Consider the following 20,972-nt stretch of genomic DNA (forward strand, 5'->3'; position numbering starts at 1 on the left):
TTACATTCATGTCTTGACGTTTTTCTTTAAACACAATGGCAGTGGGTTTACGGGGCTTGTTCCTGATGAGTACTCTGGGTGGGTATTTTGTGACTATAGGATAATAGACGTTAGCTGAGAGAGGACTTTAGGGAGATGTTAACAAGTTAAGGATTCGTGAAATGAAAAGTCGAGGTAATGCATTGCATCTGCTGCTAACGCGAAGTTTGAGCGGTTTCAATATTTTTACGCGAAGTTGATACAGCTGGTTCGGTCAAAAAGCAATCAACGTAGCCCAACCCTAATCTAACATACACTTTCAAAGATATCGTCACTTAGAACCAATCTGGCCAAAGCCTTTCCCTCCGCTTTGTAAAGGCGTTTCAAAGAAAGATGAGCCGCTCCTACGCTTCCTCTATAATACTTGATTGTTGTTGAGCCTCCCTTCTCGACAGGTGTTTCAGCACATTTACATGCAGGAATTTAATGTGCATGCATTTACATGCACATTAAAAACCACATGGTTTTAACTGTCCTTCCAGGTCCAGATCACCCTCTAACCGCAACCCATCTTTTAAGGACTGGGGGCGACCCTCCTCGATTGCTCTAACCTGCCGGTTCAACGGACCTTAGTCGTGTGAGCCCGGGCGGCGGCAGACCCCACTGGGGTCCCGAACTATGGGCTTCCATCTAGTACTTGTGAGGGCTGGACCTGTATGTGTCAGTTCAGTCGTTCAGTCGCGTCCGACTCTTCGTGACCCTATGAACCATGTCACGCCACGCTTTCATAGGGTTTTCTTGGCAGGAAATACTGGAGTGGGTTGCCATCACCTTCTCCAGTGAATCACACTTTGTCAGAACTCTCTGCCGTGACCTGTCTATCTTGGGTGGCCCTACACAGCAGAGCTCAGGACTTCATCGAGTTTCGCAAGCCTCTCCGCCACGACAAGGCAGTGATATGCGTATGTGAATCTGGCGTTATATAGTTCTACCACCCCCACCCTGAACCATATTAGAGTCAGAACTGTCGGAGATTTGTCACCCACGTGATATGGCATCAAAACCATGACGCAATCATGAAACAACAAATTAAAATGTATTTGCGGAAGGCAATTTCAGTACTGAAGCTATGGAGAATGACACCCAGCCTTCCTCCCCCCTAAAGCAACCTATATCAAAAATATAAAAATAGTAGTGGAATGAAAAGACACTCCGTGTAACTTTTAAGGTGAAGGTTGAGCGTGCCCGGGATGCTTTATATGGGCCGATCAATAGTCCTTCAATATCTGCATTACGTTTTGGTGAAGAGATAGATTAAGCTTCAGCGTTCATGCATGCTTGGACACGTAACTTATGACTGCTTTATACTTGGTTATATTGGGTTTTGACAAGCGTTGATAATAGTATAGCTTATATTTTACAGTTCATTTTGAATGCTGGCATATTTGAGGAACCTACAAATCTGCGTAGAATCAAGAAGTGCTTCACCTAAAAGGAGCATGGGGTCTAATGGGATGGGTTTTTGTAAAGTAATGCAAAATATTTGTGCTTAGCGCTAGTTCAGTGCAGGAAATTAAGATGTGGTGACTTATGAGTAAATCATCACACCTTTAGCAGCATGGTTTGTACCGGCTTGTTTATAATTAGTTTAGTTGGGCTTAATGGCACATTGGCTATTAAGGCCGTCATGCGCCAAGCACGAGGTATAGTGTGTTATGCATGTGAAGGGGTTTATAAATGGTTAAAAGCTTAGCTTTCTTTAGGAATGAAACAACACACGATGTATTGACAGGTGAGTCCTTTCCTAAAAATAGACAAGGATGAAAAGAAACATGCTCATTGAAGAATAGTGGGAAGTGTTTTCTTCTCATCTTGCCCAGTGTTTTGCATCAGTATAAAATGTCGATCATTGTCAATTCTTTTCCACACAGTTCGCATGACGGGCTTTCCTGTTTTGCAAGAATAAAGCTCTGTGTAAGGTGTGTGTGTGTTCAATGGGCAAGCGACATACGATGACTTCAATGAAACGTTCTTGATGAGAGCATGACTACCATTCTCATCTGCCATGTTGTATTTAGTGCAGTTTATTTGTCAATTCTTTATTCCATTCTTACTGCCATTTTTCTTTCAACTTGTATCGTACTATCCAGGCTGCCCTTGTAGGGAATGCAAACGTTCTTAATTTTTTCATGTTGTGCTTGTGCAGCACACTCACCTGCTCTTTCATTGCCTTTAAATCCAACATGACTTGAAAGCCAGCACAATGGTATGCTCTGTCCTCGTGCTGTGGTTTTTGATATATTATGTATGATATCGCCGATCAATTGTGTATACAATTTCTGGGGGGAAGGGCTGTTGGTACACTTATAGGGTATCGGTGTAAATTACACTCTTCTTATTCTCGTTTATCGTTTTTTCTACTGCCACGAAGATCGTATAGCACTCGTCAGTGAAAATGGTAGCACACTGAGGTAACCTATTTTTTCTTGTTTGTCTTCCACTATGGCACTGCCTATATAACATGCTATTTTAGAACCATCAGTGTAAAATGATTTATAACTTGAGGTTTGATCACTGAGGGTCGAAAACTCTTGTAACAGGTGCCCGTGTGGTGTCCGGGGTTTGTGGAATTTTGTAAGTGTTGCGTCACATATATTGGGGAAACTGCACCAGGGCGGCAGTCGGTGGGGACAATGCTTAACATCAGGTAGTTTATCGAGTATATTTAATTTTGAACTTCTCTTCTAAACGAAGTAGCAGTGGCTTGACCGCGTGGGACTCATTTTTAAACAATGACCTAGATTTTTATTTTGTAACTGTTGTGTAACAAAGGCGTCTCGATAGTGAACGAGTTTTGAGGATGTACGAAAACGTAAGCATGGTTCTTCGGTATGCAAGAGATGGCTCATTTGTTTCCACGTAAAAGCTTTTAACTGGTGACGTCCTGTAGGCACCAGTGGATAGACAAAAGCCTAAGTTATGAACTGCGTCCTGTCGTTTCAGGTACGAGGGATTCCAAGCTCGAGCGAACAACAGAACAATAAATCTGCAATAGCCATATCCTGTCGGATTCCCAGCGTTTATGGGACAGGCTTTACGTATGTTTAAAGATCGGGAGGATTTCTTTTTGTGTGTGCGTATGTGGGGGAGGTAAGTCAGCTCTCAGTGTAAGGTAATGCCTAAACATTTGTGTTCATGTATTGCAGGTGAAACAGCATTTTTAAGATAGATTTTGCTATCGGTGAGGAGACCGCGTCTAGGTGAAAACACAACAGCTACTGATTTCTGTGTGGAGAACTTGAAACAATTTTTATAGGCCCATGTGGCTAGCTTATTTACACTAAATTGAATTTGTCTCTCGTACGTTGATACACTGGAAGATATGCACGCTATTTCCAACTCATCGACATACGCTGAGTACATGACGGACTTTGGGATCACGTTTTCTATAGAATCACTTTTATTATAAAGAGTGTGGTTCTTAAGATGCACCCCTGTGGAACATCATTCTTCAGTGAGTGTGAAACTTCTTGATAGGGTGGCACCCAGACGTGCTTGAAATGAACGGTGGGACAAAGAGTAATTTAAACTTTTTATCATTCTGCCGCGGATGTCAAGGTCTCGTAGGTCGCGCCGGATTAGGAATCTCTATGTCATGTCGTAAGCTTTTTTCTAAATAAAAAAAAAAAGACTGCGAGGCAGTGTTGTCCGTGTATAAATGTTTCTCGTAATGTATTTTCTAAGCGTACAAAATGGCCAATCATCGAACATGTTTTTTTTAAAACCATATTGGTAGGTATCAAGAAGTTTGCGAAATTGCAGTGTAATCATGAGCCTAATACTTAGGACACTCTCAAAGAATTTTGCGAGGCAACTCGTTAGGGCTATCAGTCTATAACTGCTTGGAGAGGTTGGTGACTTTCCAGGTTTCAATAAAGGAGCAATAATAGCTTTCTTCTAAGCTATCGGTATTTCTCCTAACGTCCGTATTTTATTGAAAAATGTCAGGAGTGCCTCAACTGCAGACTGAGAAAGATGGACAAGCATTTTATAATGTAGTTAATTTGGGCCCGGTGCAGTCTGTTTACCTGAAAAAGGACAATATTTATTTCTTGTAGTGTAAAAGTACTGTTGTATGGCTCTTGAATACTTCCTGTTGTAGGTAACTTTTGGATTTCAACTTTGTTTCTATAGGTACTATAAAATAGATTCCATATAGCGTGATAAACTAGGTACTATAAATGAGTGCTCACCTAAAATATTTGCTTGCTTTCAACTCTTGTCTGGGTATTTGGATCTGTAAGAAAGGGGACTGTAAAAGGGGATTACCTGCCCTCTAATTATTTACTTCCGCTCATATATTCTTGGATATTGCACGATGTTTATAAAGGACATGTAAAGTTGCTAAGTCGCTTTTTCAGCATTTCGACGCACATAGCGTGCTTTACCTCTAGCCATTTTAGAAATGATAAGATTTTCCTGTGTGGGGTATCAACGAGATATACCCCATGCCGTACTGTCTTGTTTCTTCGCCTCCTTACGTTCATGCGCCCACAAAGCTTTATGGTTTTGTTGGACTACTCCTGATAATTGAAGGATAGCAAAGCGTGCGCCAGCAATGACACAAGCGGTAAATTTTCATTTAGTTCGTCAACGTTAAAACCTTCTGATTACAGTTTTTCTAAGTTAGCATTCGTATTAAACAGCTCTCAGACCGCTTAATGGAGCTTCCAACGTCGCGGCTTTGTTAGAATGATTGATGGTGATGTTGTTAAAGTGATTGTGATAGGTAGGTGATTGCTCCCATTTGGACTATTTAGGACATCCCATTTAAAATGGCTAAAATAGAAGGGGAACTGAAAGGTAAATCCATTGAGCTTATTTTTCTTGACCATGGGGAGCAATATGTAGGTTTTTCAGTGTTAAACAGGGGAATGTTACTGCACAAGATAAAGTCCTCTAAAATCTTGTCCCTTGTGTTAATTTTTTCACTCCCCAAGAACGGAGAGTGGGCAATAAAATCTCCAACTAATAATATGAATTTCGCAGTTGGGTTAAAAGATCTTGAATATCATGGAGTGTTATTGTGAAGTATGGATGTATGTAAACACCGCACACTGTGATGGTATTGAATGTAAGAAGTGTGGCAGCTACTGCTTCTACTCGAGTTTGGAGCCAGTGTTCACGAGCTGCGATATGGCTTTGGACAATTATGGCAACACCGCCCGAGAACCTGCTCGCATTCTCTCGGTTACAGTGCAAAACTATTTTTTTAAAGATATTCGTGCGTTGAAGACTCACGTTCGTTTTCTGTAAGCACAAGGCCACAGATGAGTATGTCGTTAATAAGTACTTTATGTCACCTAAGTTATTAAGTAGTCCTCTGCAATTCCAACTTATTATAAAGCCATATTTTATGAGTAGGTAGGAGACGAGGCTGTTTTTGGCCCGGTAATTCGGGCTTTGCACTTTTTCCGATCCAGGGAATTCCGCCGTGGTGCCGGACTACCCTGGGTTGTCGTATCCATTAAATCTTCAGATGCACTGGACGACTGTGGACAACGCACCGGAATGTTTGAAGTAGGCCTCGCTATATGAGGAGAGACATTTGGCCCCGATGACCTGCAGGGTCGCGAAGCCTGCTTTGGAGGTAGTGGAGCAGCGCCAGCTGCATCCACAGCGGGCGCGGATGGCCCGCCACAAGGGTCAGTAAACGTGACCTGGGCAGATGCCGAGGTCTGCTGTGACGCTGTGCCTTGTTGCGTCACCGCAGAGTAAGTTGGATTTTGCACTAACAAAAGCCGCTTTCTTGCTTCTCGGAAAATAATGTTCTCAGTGACTTTCAAGGTAACAATGCCTTTCTTTTTTGATGTAGGCAAGATCGTGAGGAGGCTGGATGATTGCCCTCACAGTTTACGTAAATGGTTGCGCCGGTGTGACAGTTGTCGGTGGAACGTTCGTTTAGGCATATTTTGCACAGGTGAGGTGGCCTCGGAAGCTCTGGGAGCTGCGTCAATATCTTTGGCAATTGTAGCAGCGGCGTGGGTTGGGAATATTCAGTATGAGTTTGAGTTTTTGGTCGCCTACTTTAACAGAGTCGGAAAGGGTGCTCAGTGAAAATGTCAGCACGATGTGTTTAGTTTGAATCTCGTTACTGTCTATCCGGATTTTGATTCGATTGATATTAGTTACATCTCAGTCCCGGAGTCCTAGTAATTCCTCCTCAGATAAATATTTCAAGTCATTATCTGAAACACTCCACGAATTGTATTGAGTGACCTGTGGGGCCTCATTGAGACAGTGATATCTCCGAACGACGTAACTGTTTTCAGCTTCCCACTTTGATGGCTATACATCACTTCAAGGAGGAGGTCACCATTTGGTAGTTTCTTGGTATTGTAGCCCTGACCTATGGCACCTGTGAGCTTCTTTGTCACTAGGAATGGCGAGATCTGACGGGCAGGTTTTCAGGGTATTCAGAGTGCACGTCATGGAAGCGGGGAAAGCTGTGGACATTTTTCGTGAAGAACTTGCCTGTCACATCAATGCGCCTACTCTAAGTGGGGGGGGGGAGGGGGATCAGTTTCAGGAAGAGAAGAGGCCATGTAATTTGATTTTTGTTCGGTTATGATACTAGCCACCCACCATAGAGTCCAAAAGGGGGACGGGACAGGAGCTTGAGCAGGCACCCTGCCCGTGCCAGCTGTGCATCTTAACTATAACCTAATATGAGGCAACACAGGGTAGTTACTCCACGCAAGGTTAACCCTCGCCACCGGCAAGTAAGAAAAAACCGAGAAGAGAGCAGACGACAGGAGACTTTTAGGATAGCAGAGAGGTGAGCGAAAGATTGAGGCGAGGATAGGAAAAGGCGACTGCCGTTTCCCCCGGTCGGGTCAGGCCGGAGGTGCCCTCTATGGGAAGCGTGGGCCAAAGTGGTGTGTTGCCTCCGCCCAGGGGCTTCAAAGGTCCAAAAACCCAATATCGGCTCAGCTACCAGGATTCCAATTTTCCCCTACACGGCGATGCCATGCACGGCTAAGCGTGCTTGCTATGGATCCGTGGTGTCGCGCTGTACACGCAAACGATGGATGGATGGAATATAGGTGCGTCCCCTTTGAAACGTGGTGGTAGCAGCAGCTATCATGCTCATTTTTCTCCCTATATTTTATATATTGATTTAAATTGGTTAACTAAACCATCATTCTATTTATTAAATTTTTGTTTCTACATTACTAACATTAAGTCACTTCTCTGCTTTTAAGCTACCCATCTTCCATTCGTTTTTTGCTAGTTTCCAGCGTCGGTTTATTCACCCAGCCACTGGTATCTCTAAACCTCAGAGCTTCAGGAACAGTTACTGCGCCTGCATCAACTTCCGGGTGGATCCCATTACATTCGAGTATAATAGGGTCAATTGTTTCACTGGAGTTACCACATACAGCACATGCGTCATCTTTATTGTTAAATTTCTTTTTGTAGGTGTGTGTTCTAAGGCACCCTCATCCAGCTTCAAAAAGTAGGGCACTGCCTCTTGAGTTATCAAAGAAAGCTTCCTTCCTGATCTGCATTTTCCACTTTCGGTATAATTCCACACTTTGTTTCTTCTCCATCGAATTGATCCAATTTTTACCTTCCGTGTTTTTCACCTGTTGCTTAATGCTCTTTATTTCTCCGTCCTTGTGACTAGCATACTTACTTTAGTTCCTAGTTCTTTTCCTCCATTGTGAGTCAATTTTTAAGTAGAGGTATTTAAATACTTTAGCTGCCCATCTGTTACTGTCCAATTTCCTCAGGCTTTCCTCATATAATATTTTGCTCTGAGCTTCCCGTACTTCGAAAGATGCCCAGCCCATATCTTCTTGTACCGCCTCATTTGTGGTTTTGCCGTGAGCACCTAGTGCTAATCGTCCAACGGCTCTCTGATTTATTTCTAATGTCGACTGTACCTCTGATTTTAGAGACATCTGCTTTAAGAGATGCCCCCTGCGGGGCGTTTTATTAATTAAGCGACATAAAATTTCTTCCTTAAAACGTTCTTGATGTGTAGTGGACTTTCATTCTGCTAAAAAGGGCTCTAAAGTATAGAATTTGTTTTTTTACTTGCTTTTTTCATGCAGGCGGCCATATATAACAGAATATTTATGTAATAATTTTAAGAAATCTCAGCTGCAATTTCGCTTGTTTTGTTTCAACGAATTGGGCTTGCATAGCACATGCATGTGCTGTTTTATTGTCAACAATCCCAACTTTGCTTGTGACTCAGCAGAACCGAATGTTATGTTTCTGGGATGGGATTTTGACCATGTTATTGGCAATGTTTTCCAATACCTAATAAAGGTTCTTGAGCATTTTCGGATGTAGTGCTGTAAATATGCTCAAGGAATCAGTATAGATGATGCTGTTTTTATTTTTCCTTTGACTATCTTCTCCACAGCAACACATACAACGTAACCCACGGCCGCGAAGATTGAGGTGCACTGCGGCAGGTGTACCATTTTTTTTTCACTTTTGTCCTGGGCTACTGACGATACGACCTGTGTTTGTATTAGAGCCATCTTTGTAAAATTTTGTGTAGTAAACATATTTTCCTTCCATTGTGAAAAATGCTTGCAGTATGTGCTCGTGTGGTATTTAAATGTTGCGTCTAAGTGTGTTAGTGACAAGTCGCATAGAGCTGAGAGGTTGTACCATGGCGGCAGAGGGTCAGTTCTTGATGCAATGACATGTAATGTGTTGCCCAATACTGCCGATTTCTTTCATTTATCTTCGAAACACAATATAAACGGCCTAATACAATGTGTTTTGTTGAAGGAGAAAGTAGCTAAGATGTTTCGGATCAGTACGGATCTTTAACACTTATGTGCGCATCAGTGTAGTTCTCCGATCCTGTAGAGGTGGCTCATTTTTTTCTGCATAACGACTGGCGAAAGGGATGTTCTGAATGCCCTAGGTGATAGGCGCAAATAAGATTATGAACGGGTCCTGTCGGTTCAGGTAGAATGGTCTCACTGAACCGTAAATTATACATCCATAGTCTGATTTGAAGCGCACCCCAGAGTGATAGATTTGCAACAGGCACGATTTATCGGACCCCCATCGTTGCCGTGAGAGCCATTTCAGATTGTTAATGGCACGGCCAGCATTATTTTTGAGACCGTTTATATGGGGTATGCGGATGCAGCTAGCACAGGAATCGGTTAATTGGAAAAATACTTCAGAGGACTTTACCCTGCAGTTGGCATAGTCAGGCTGATGATGAAGCCGATATGGGGTGAAAATGTTACCTTTTTGTCAGTTGTGACCCTGTAAACCTCGTTCGGGTGGAAACAGGATAGCTACACTTTTTTGTGGTAAAAACAAAGCGATTCTTGTCTGCCCCGCGCACCGATTTTATTATCATGTGTAATTGTATTCTGCAGGCAGATTTACTGGAGGAGGTGCATGCTATTTGCAGGTCATTCCTTTTACTAGAGAATTCATTTTTACTATAAAGAGTTGTTCTCAGGATGCACTGCTGTGGTACCCTGTTCTCTTGGGTGAAGGTCGTAGAAAATGTGCTTAGACGGACTCAGTCGGAACGTGCGGCCAACAGGGAAATCGCTCACGTAGTCAGCATCTTCCCGCGGATACACAAGCCTGCTAGGTCGCGGAGGATACCTAACCTCAACGTGAGGTCGCAGCCCTTCTCCCGTTTGAAGAAGATCCCGATGTAGTTCTGCTTGCGGATGAACGCTTCCCGAATTATTTTTGAGGCGAACGAGATGATCGGTATTTAAACATGCTTTCTAAAGCCACACTGATGTCTATCCAGAAGGTGTTGGTTTTGCGAAACAAAGGTGAGCCTGATATTTACAATGCTTTCGAGCAGTTTTACGATGCAACTGGACAGCGCTATTGGCCTGTAACAATTTGGACTGATTTACTGTTTTGCAGTTTTCAGAAAGGGTACTATTACAGATCTTTTCCGTGCCTCTTATATTTTACTAGTTATCCATATTTTGTTAAAAAGGCCAAGAGCACCTCCGTGTTTGCCCGAGAGAGATTTAGAAGCATTCCATAGTGCACATTATCAAGGCCTGGCGCTCTTTTTCTCTGATAAAATTCTAGTTGGTGTATTGTGAAAAGTTGGTTGTAGTCTTATGCAAACCTTCTCGGTTTGTGTACATTCGTGTTACACCATACCTAGTGTTTTGTATGTGGATGCGCGGATGTTAGGGGGATGGCTAAGGCAGAAAGGATGCCTTATGTTTTGATGAGAACGAGGATCATATGGTTATTATAATACAGTTTCGCATAGCTTCTCGGATGTAGAGCTCATACGAGTCAGCAGTACGCATGCGCAGAACGAAAAAGGTCTGCGTGAGTTTAACGGACGTACGTGAAGCTCGAATGTTTATGATCAAGTACAAGGCGCTTGGCATTTGTAACACCGTCATGTAGAGCAGCATCACCGCTAACTCATTGTCCCGAAATTATGTTCTAAGCGGCTGTATTCGCCTCAAATTGTCTTAGTATCACCCTCGCCTTAAGGTTCAAATAGCAAACCGTTTTTGCTTTCTAAAATAGAAGGGCGACTTTTCAACTGTTAAGCATGACAAATATGAGGTTCTCGTCGTCATATCAATGATCTCGCAAGCTCAATGTCTAGAGCAGTGTCTCTAGAAGGAACGCTAAGCAGAAAAGGGAAGGTTATATGCTTTTGTCCCCTTCTCGGGGAATGTGGGCTACCTCATTTGATTCACCTCATCGCACCCCTACTCAAAGCAATACATGCCATGACACAGTGACATAGACGTGTCTCTTTGCGTTTCCGGCCTACACTCTGAACCTTTTTACACCCTTATAAAATGCGACGCTCTCTAGGCCGTATTTCTTTTCCGCTTTTTATTATATGTCCCTGTTAGAGTTTACATAAAGCAGTAAACTTCTGATTGTTAAATTCAGTGCCTTACCCCTGCCCTGCCGTTTCTCACGCAGGGTGTTAGCCCAGGAACACCCGAGCACCCGTTTTGAAGCCAAAAAGGTGTAAATAACTTTAGTGTATGTTGCGCTGCACAGCCACGAAAAGCAGTCCGCTTTTGGTGCTGCAAACAACGCGTAATGTGCGTCGAGCAGGTGTAACTATTAGGATTTCAAACGCATACGCCTAGGCCACGTAGACATCTTTTGTTTTCCCACGTAAGCACACGCAAAATTAAAGCTGCCTATGTTAACGCGTTGTGTACCATCCAGTGTAGATCATCGTGGTGCGACAACAATGACATCATTTCCTGCCTTTCTGTAATGTAGCTTACAATAAATATCTTATAAAGCCGTTACGCAGGACAGCCTGTAGCTCTTGCTGCTTAACGTGATGACGCGTTTTAAGATTATTGGCCTAGGTGGGCAGTATTTAGCTCAAGGGCAAAATGCATGCACCATTGCTGAAACCCAAAATTGTGAAAAATTATGTTCTAGAAAGTACACAAGTGACTTTGTAGCAAACATCTGCCGCACCCATTGTTTGTGCAGTATTAAGGATTGTGTCCTACGTTTTAGCTTCCCTTTTAGTATCCATCTTTAGCCAACTTGAAGGCAAGTTTGGGCAAATCTAACCGACAGCATACGTATGCTTGGTAATTGTAATCTACACTGAGAAGTGAGATACTGCGAGGTTCTTTAACAACAAACTTAAAGACTGAAAATTGGCAGTCCTATCCGTGCTACGCCTAGATTATTCCACTGCAGGAATGCAAGCGTGCTGGCCCATTTTCTGTTCATGTAAGCAAACTCAGATTGCTAGGAAAATGTATTAGTTCTGTGTATGTTAGACCATCGCGCGAGACGGCGAGTAGCGGTATGTGATAACTCAAGGAACACGTACTTCATGCTGGTTACATCGCCTTGTACAAACATATATTTAATACAGGGTATACTTCCGGTAGTGGCTTGAAGCGGGTTTTTACATTTGTGAACCCAAGTAGTTCACGCATGGAGGCTAGGAACCACTGCGATTTCTTAGCATTAGCATTGATGTACCCGCAGATGATAAGGGGAACATCTGTTCTACTTCCGTGGCTAGCGTTCTCGTCTCGCGATCTCACGGCCGGCATCAGAACTCGCGGACGGTTCTGCTGATGACAAGATTATGTGTTCTAATAGCGTCTTAGCGAAACAGGTGGCAATTTACGAGGGGGATATGCAAACACAACATGATCGATCCTACGTCTTGGACAGGTAGCGCCATCTGGTGGGATTATTGTGATTCAAACAATATTGTAAAGCGCTTAACTGCGCCAGATTGCGCGACTAGTTCAGCCTTGACTAGTTTAGCCTTGGAAGCCTTGGCATTTCAGCTTCCATTTACCTGTGAGCGCATTAGTTTTTTTGACATGTAAAGACTTGATAGGAAATGCTTATTTTGCGTGTGTCGCTAGCTACTGCATTTCCTCCTTGTTTCTCGACAAACTTCTGACAAACTTGTTTCCTGCAATTGGCGCTTTGCGCTGGAGTTATGAGTAGGGTGGCAAGCCTCGTGGCGGCCACAAAACACCTGACTGGGTAGTACAACTACGGCATTGCCTATGGTGCAGCTTGTATCTCGCTGGCTTTCTACGCCGACTCGCGCTTTTTTCTTTCCTTGGTGAGCTTAAAAAGACTCGCCATGTATCATGGACATCAATGTGAACCGGCAGTAAACATTAAAAGAAAAGCGCTGCGGCTGCCTTCCGGTGAAATGTTCAAAGCACGCGGCATCGTTCTTGCCATGTACCTCTCCAGCTGGAAACATCTTCAGCGCTGTTATATTGCAGCTTGCGTGGTAGGAAGTCACGGTAAAGTTAATTTCATTCTGCGACTGTATTGCTCTCTCTTTCATAGCCCCACGAAACGGGGCTATGATGTCATTGGCAGGGGCTATCAGGTGCATGCATGCTGTCGCTATACAAGAGAACGCATTTTGCCCTATGCAGGCCGCTCCGTCGGCTCAAGCTGAAATATATCGAATAAAGTAAGCTATGTGTGCCTGTTTATTTGTGATCACGAGTGAAACCGTCGGTTATGCGACTGTTTTCCGCAGCTGCAGAAATGTAAAAACTGCACGCACATACGTAGAAGCAAAAGGTGAGGACAGCAAACTATAGAGCTTACTTAAAAATGTTTGCTATCTCAATAAACACCGCTATGCACTTTCGAGATATTTATAATTGCTAAGCCGCCGACAATAGAAATTTCATATGCAACGCGCGTTCCCGAAGTGACAGTGCGCTTCTAATGTGCGATGTGCCCACTGCGCCAACAGGCAAAAACTCTCGCTCGAGAGCTGCAAGCCCATACCCTAAAGAAGATTGCCAGTTGAGCAGTGGAACGAGGTCAGCGTGCCTTTACTGACATCCGTACCTAAGGTTTCTGCAGTCCCAGCTTCAGCTTTCTGTGTGACGTTCCAGCACGCGCACGCCCAAACATTACGACCGCGACTTATCAGCTAAACGGGGCGAAAAAAGCAAAAACCGGCGTAGGATAAAATTACAGGTTAAGGAACAAGCATGCATTGAAAACAATCCACAGCGGCCCATGCACGGCCAGCAAAAGGTGCATATCGGAAAGAACGCGCCTCAGAAGGCTTATTTACGCAGCCTAGTTGCATGCAAAGTTTTTGAAGAGCTGCACGGAATCGAGCAACACCCGCCGTTCTACATCGACTGGCAGCGCGCCGAGACTTCATCTCCGATCTCTGCACGTCGTATAAAAATTGATATTAGTTTAATGCCTTGTCACATCGTGGCTACCGTGAAAGCATTTCTAGCGCCTTTTATTTTTTATAATTCGAACAAGTCACTAATTGAATCGGTGGATCCATACCAGCTGCATGCATTCGGATTCAGACGCAGGGGATTTGTACTACGCAGAAGACGCCTAATGAGCGCTTTTTAGCACTGTCTTCGTGGCGCCCTTTGGGCAGCGTAAGTCTCCCATACCGACATTACTTGTAGCCCTGCCAAGGTGCACAGTACCGCATGTCGCAAGCTGATGAATATTTTGGTTGATATGCAGTAAGAGGTGGTTTTCATTTCTTTTTAAGTAATTGCTGTAATAGCACTTCTAAAGATCTGTGAAAATTGCGGCTATTTAATAGCACTCATTGCTTATCATGTCAAGCACCTTTAATATACAATACAGCCCGGCCGTGTAACCCTTCCATCTGGATTGATGGTGATGGCATGAAGGGCTGAATCTTCCTGTATGGCAGTTGTTCAAACACGGTTATGTGCTTTGGAGTAGAAATCAGAGTAGAAATTTTCGAAATGACTGTATTGATTTTTCACGTCCAAGAATTTTCTTTGAAATATTGTTGAATGCACGAAGCACTTAATGTTTTTCGCAAGTGCAAAATTACATTTGGCCGGCGTTTTTATGCATGATGCAACGTATTTTTTTGTACGAAAACAAATATTGTAGAAAAAGATGTATTTCATGTATATCTGCTATGTGCTTTAGCCTGGTTCCTGTTGTCGACATGCGGTTTGGTGTTTTCCGGAAAGGAGTGATCATACGTTTGTTTTCAAAGATATATGTTTGCATGGTGGATCCGGATGTGAAAATATTTTTGTGCGTATGCCAATCTAAAGTCTTCACTCAAAACATTCCACATATAGGCTCAAAATAGACGACGTTCTGTATGCACCCAATGAAGATTTCAACCCGGAATAATGTGCATGGTCTAGAGCTTTTAAAGTGGATTTTCGAGCTAACCTGTAGAAATAAATCCATAGTTCATCTTTGAATGGATTAGTGACCTGAGTACTTAGAGTAAACAAAGTATATCGGTATCCCTGTCTTGGGGAATAAATCTCTAAGGATATTTGTCCCTTTTTGTGCACGGAGTTTAAGTTTAATTTGTGGTCCAAAAGTTATTTTTATATTGAACCGCAGACCAAGTAAATATTCTCCTCTCGATGGTATGAGATTCCAATTGATGATTAGGAATAATTGCGGAAGCAGGCGCTGCTTACATAATAATATTAATATTAAACCGATCAATCAATCTTTATTTATTGTGCACAGAAACAACCATGTGGTCTTCGTGCTGCCGCACAAAAATAACAAAGAAGAAAAAAAATGAAAATGCACACACAAGTTTTACACACACAGATAGAACACAAAAGAAGAAACAAATAACACACGAAATAAAACTGAGGCGAAAAGTGTCACGGGAAGAAATACAACAATGAGTAGCATGTCTTATATACACAGAGAATTCACCTGAACACCTGTGGCGACTTTAATGTCGAAGCTAAGAAATCGCTATGGTTGTCAGTCTTCATGCGTGAACTACTTGCGGTGACAACTTTTAATACCAACTTTATGCCACTACCAGAAGTGTATCTTATTTTATTAATATCTTTGGGCAACACGGCTATCATGAATTGTGTTTTACTTCAGATATCGCATGCCGCTACTCACTGTACTGCGCGATGCCACAGCAGAACACACATGATCACAACCATGTTTTCTCACAAACTGTACTTTGTTTATGCCAACAGAACATATGCCAGCACGCATGTATTCCTGCAGTGAAATATTTTAGGCATAGAACGGGTTAGACCGTCAATTTTCGTTTGTTCTCCTTTCTGCAGAGTGCAGTAAATGTGCAAGTGGATCGCAGAATTATTAATGCGAAAGCATTACTTTGGAGCAGTTGTAGTGTAATTGAGAAGTGGTAGAAGTTATTGAGTGGTGCCAGCCTATAAAACGTGACGTAGTATTGTGTCCAAAATAATTAGGCCAATAAGCTAATTAGGTAAATACCTACAGGCAAAAAATGTAAAAGTTGCCCGCATCAGTTGTATTTGAGAATAGGTGGAGGTTAGTCAGGGACGTCAATCAAAAGAGGGTGACGTAATATATTTACGTCACAATAATATATTTACGCGAATAGATTAATTAGGTAATCGCTTAGAGGTAAAACATGCAGAATTTTGCCCGCAGAAGTTTTGAGCAATTGATAAGTGGTAGAGGTTAATGAGTTGTTTAAACCGATAATGGAAACGTAATGTGTCCGAATAAATAATTAGGCCATAAGTGAATTAGGTAATTATTAGAGGCAGACATGTAAAAGTAAAAGCGAAGATGGTCTCATTAACCAAAGGCTTGGCGCCACATTTGAATGTATCGAATACCAAAATAGTTAAATATGTAAATAAGAACGATGTCAAGGATGTGAAGTCAAACAATCTGAAGTCGAGCGAAAAAGCGCATAGGAAGGAATTGGCGCGCAATTTGAAAGTGAGTACCAAAGACTAAAAGTAGATAATTAAGACAATCAATTAGAGTGAAGTCAAGGATGGGACGTCACGCAACCGAAATTCCCAGAGGAAAGAAACTACAGAACTCTCTCAAAAATACGACAAAATATTTTGTAGTTCTGTCGTAAACGTCAGATTTTTCTGTAGTTCAGTAGAATTTTTTTGACTTTCATTAGTTTTTCGGTGATATATTTCGGTTCTCTGTAGTTCTGTAGCACTTTTCCGTTGCAACAACAAAATTTTCTGATGTTACTACAGGACGGTCTGTTGTAACAATTGGTTTACGTTCAAAAGCCGCACAGAAATTGTCGTACCACAGAACATTTTGTGTGTTTTTGTCGTCATTCCGGTAATGCTAGCTTGAATGGTAGTTTTTTATTACACCTTTGTTTCCTACATTTTTTAGGATGCTTTTGTGAACTCCCAAAAGATGCAAGCGGTTCTGAATCAGTGCGACGTTTCCTCCAGTGTTTCTATGTTGTGGGTGGTGACACTAGTGTCTCCCTTGAGTTGTGAGTGAAAAGCAGATACTGATAACTGTGTAAATGGTGTGAGAGGAAGAAACTGCACTGTTTTTTTTTAATTGTCGCGACAACCGAAGTCCAACCGAATGTCAGACAATGACATTGTCAAGCGTGGGGCTTAAGTGCTCGATTTGTTTTCTTTGTTGTTTTCTGGTGCCTTCAAGTGTTGAGTTGATAGGAGGGAGTAGGCGCTCGATCGGAAGGTCTTTGCGGCTTCATTTACAACTCCCTTTGTTCATCACAGTTCCGCCCACAAAATGGCACAGGACAACCGTAGGTGTCCTAGTGTTCGTCAGATGGGTTTCAAAATTTGTCGCCTGTTGTTCTAAGTACCAATAAAAAGTAGCGTGTGGTAAACAAGCACCAACAGCGAACGGTGTTACATTACTACCTACAATAAACGCATTTTGAAGGCAGACGATTTGAACAATATAATAGTAATAATTGGTTGAAGGAAATGTGCAGTATCTGTCACACTTGTTCTGTGGACACCTGAACCGCGCCGTGGGTAAGTAAAAATGTGGAAGTTGAAGTGGGAAGAGAAAAAGAGGCCCCAAAGTTTTGGGCCACTGAGTAATTTGGACCACCTGGGGACCTTTATCGCTCACAACGCACAGGACATGAACGCACCTTCATTTAGCCTAGATCAGTACGCAGCCGTCGGTGGTCGAGTACGAACCACGGTACTCCGGGACAGTATTCGCGCGTCTTAACCACTGCGTCACCACGGCGGGGTTATAAATTGGTTCCTGTGAAAGGGTAGACGCAGTATCTGTCAGATTTCTCCGTGGACGCCTAAACCGTGGCGTTACCGCAGTGCTTGCGCATTACCCCGATGCAGATTCTGCAGTGCTCTTTAATTTTTTTTAGCGTTTTTATGTTCGGCGCTGAAATCCATTTTTCCAACTTTGGTGCATTCTGAAATCGTCTGGCGAATACATATCACACAAAAATGCAATTATTACTTTACTCTGATGTCTATATTTGCGCACTGTTTCATCGCGATTAAACATGCCTTAGTGTTTTCGGCCAGTTTACTATTGAAATCTATCTGCGTACCTAATGTCCTGCATTCACTGCTACGCGTACCGTATACGTTTCGCCTTACATGTCCTGCCATGCTCAATTTTCCTTCATTTTTCCTAGAATGTCTAGATCGAGTTAGGTCCTAGCACATTCTGCACGCTTATCTCGTAACGCTACACTGGTCCTTATCCTTTCCATAGATCATCTTCACGTTGTCCTTAATCTTTCAAAGTACTGTACGACATTGTTAGTCCACATTAGGAAAAGTCAAAAGGTGGTCCTTATACAAAATGGTTCAATACATCATCCTTCATGGCCTAAGCAACTTGGGACGCTATGAACTCTAAACTAAACGAAACCAAACCTAACCAAAGGCAGATTGCGTAGACGGCATAGCAGCCTGTTGTCTTTCGACGTTCCACCATAAGAGGTTACTGTGTTCCATGGTCGCCTACGGGCTAAGTCTCATTGCCACCTCAAGTGACGATGTGTATATTTTGGAATTCGGTTTGTGATTTGATCTTCACTAATTCTTCATTGCATTGAAAACTAAAAACGCTTAAGTACACTCTGTGCTACCTGTTATTATTTGCCATTAAAAAAAAGGATGCATAGAAATCCGAATTCAGGGAATACAGGTACCACAGGTTCACACAATCCGCATTCTAGGACTATACCTGCAGCAGGATGGAAAAAACTGACAATTAAGCGGCTGGACTGTCTTGCAAGGATGTAATATCATGAACATTATGAGCAGGAACAAGTGAGTGCGTGGAAAATAGCCTTGAAACCCACTTGGGGCGGTACGTTGCAGGCGCTATCAGAAGCAAAGTGGAAAGGGCGCCGCGGTTCCGCTAACTGTTGGCACTCCCGCCATGATAGCGTTGTAGTGAAAAGGCAGCTAGCTGATTGCCAGGCACCGGCCGCAAGCAGTGATAAGGCGGTTATGCAGCGAAGCAGATCGCGTACCATGCTTTCGGTAGGTCTACACGAAATACCGCTTTTAAAGGTTTTATTTTTTTTATATAGGGCCATTGAACAAGTTGACCAGAAAATGTTCGTTGCAGAATTTGACAGACACACCTACTTATAAAAAGGCAAAAAAAAAGGTTAACAGCGAGATATGATGGAATTACAGACCACACGGACCGTGATCTGCTATTTATAACCGACTTATCGTCAGCTGCCGTTTCGGAGCCACATTAGCAAGGCGGGAGTGCCAACAGTTAGCGGAACCATGGCATATTTGCCACTTTGTTCCCCACAGCGGCTGCAGCGGGTCGCCCCAAGAAGGTTTTGAGGCTATTTGCCCTGCGCTCATGTGTTCCTGCACATATTCCTTGATAGTACAGCGTGCACACTTTGGACATTGCGTGACCAATCTTTGTTGGTGGCTTTGTAGACAGTGAGTGGGTATATCACGATATTGTAAGTTTTAATGTTGCTTTCATTAGACTAAGTAGCCGTCGCAAAATAAATTCGCAGTCGGCCATATTTGATAAGAAACGGCGCGAGCAGTGGGAGATTTTCTTTTTGGATTCGTGGCTTTACCGCGGCATTTCAAAGCGAGATGCCTTCCCGCTTTCCGCCCTATCCGCACTCGCTGATTTACATTCACTTACATCGCACCGTAAAATGTATCGCGCTGCGTCACCATCGAGGCGCAGTGATTGTGGCTGAGGTGGAACCAGAGTGTCATTTCAGTGACAAATGAGAACAGCTGTAAACCACACAAGTAAACGGACCCAAGTAGACCGCATTAAGTGAGGAAAGCTACGCTAGCAGCATCGAGAATTCATATCGGTGCGTATCTAAGAAAGGGATTCTATCTAGGTTACTCAGAGGCGCACTGCTTGCGCAGACACTTCTATCTTTCCCAGTAGATTAAGAGTACCAAGTCACGTTCATTTCTGTAAGCAAGTATCTTTAGTAGCAGTAAACGCATTGCCGCCTTCGTTATGCTGCTGTGTTTCAAGGCCTAACCAGCTAAAAAAATGGCATGAATTACAACTCTCAAAATGAACAAATTTAGGGTTTAAGGTTCCCAAGGCTGAAACCTTTTATAAGGAGCGCTGTAGTCAAGTGCTATTGATTCATTTAGACCTCCTGGGATTCGTTAAAGCAAACTGTCATCGCGATCAACATCGAAAAACCAGGGAGGAATGCGCTGAAAATAATCAAGAATAAAAATATGGGCGTTGGTTGTCTCGTTTTGTGATGAAGCCATTGCACTGCATGCTTAACGCAGCTTCATATTTCAAAACTTGCGTCCTTGTCAGAAGTCATTATAGTAACGTTTTTGCTTAATGATGACAAAAACGGACAGGAACCACCGTTAAGATGGCCTTGCATCTAGGTCAACAGAACAGCCTAGTGTTATTGATGCGGCTGTATGTGTAATGTTAAGAGCGCTTGTGACGGTTTCATTTTGCTTACGTCTCCCTACACCAACTGGCGGCTGGCTCAAGTATGACTTTCCTACTGGTGCAATGATTTTTTCCCTGCGTTGCTCTTAGCTTGCGTTAGACCTTCTCGAATTGTGACGCTTTGGTTGTTGCGATGAAATCATATTCGTTTTCTACATTTACAGAAGAGGATTGCCTCGCCTAGTGTCTGTGTTTGGCATCATGTCTATGCCGCTTCCCTGCCCTCTTTTCGTACTTGTCTTTGAGGCAGGTTTGTACAACAATCACTCTTCATTTTGTTAGGAATAAAGAGATGGTGACACAAAAGATACTGTGCACACCAGTTTTAAGGACGAATTGCTGTGTGCCACATATTAGAATTTTTGGCTGGTAGGTATTAACACTCGCTAATGCGTTGCTCACCACAATATTAAAAACCAAGTAGGGTACATCAAAAAACGGCTGAGCTGCGTGTGTAATGTAAAGCGGATTCGCTGTACTGCCTAAAAGTATCCGAATTTATAAATAAGGCATTGCGGATAAACTGTGGGCTCAGGAATGCTTCAAGGACAAATTCGTGTGCCACGTGCCCACTGTAAGTCCTTTATGCCACTGCGCTTAGCTTGCCTTCCAGGCTGGTTTCATAACCAAGCATTTAGAAGTAACTGTTGCTATTCAAATGGGACACAAAGATTGTGGCTCTGTGGTTTGAAGCTACTTTGTAATGTTTCGTTTCACACTGCGTAAATGGA

At 42.9% G+C, this 20,972-nt stretch overlaps 1 protein-coding gene across 3 annotated transcripts in view; it reads right to left on the reverse strand.

The window, feature by feature from the left end:
- The window catches only part of LOC146193257 (uncharacterized), an 88,521-nt gene that overhangs the window by 67,063 nt on the left and 486 nt on the right, over positions 1–20,972 (reverse strand). The window lies entirely within an intron of this gene.

The sequence above is a fragment of the Amblyomma maculatum genome, chromosome 4, assembly GCF_055883805.1.
Source record: "Amblyomma maculatum isolate TAMU_Amacu chromosome 4, ASM5588380v1, whole genome shotgun sequence".
In the NCBI taxonomy this organism is placed as follows: Eukaryota; Metazoa; Arthropoda; class Arachnida; order Ixodida; family Ixodidae; genus Amblyomma; species Amblyomma maculatum.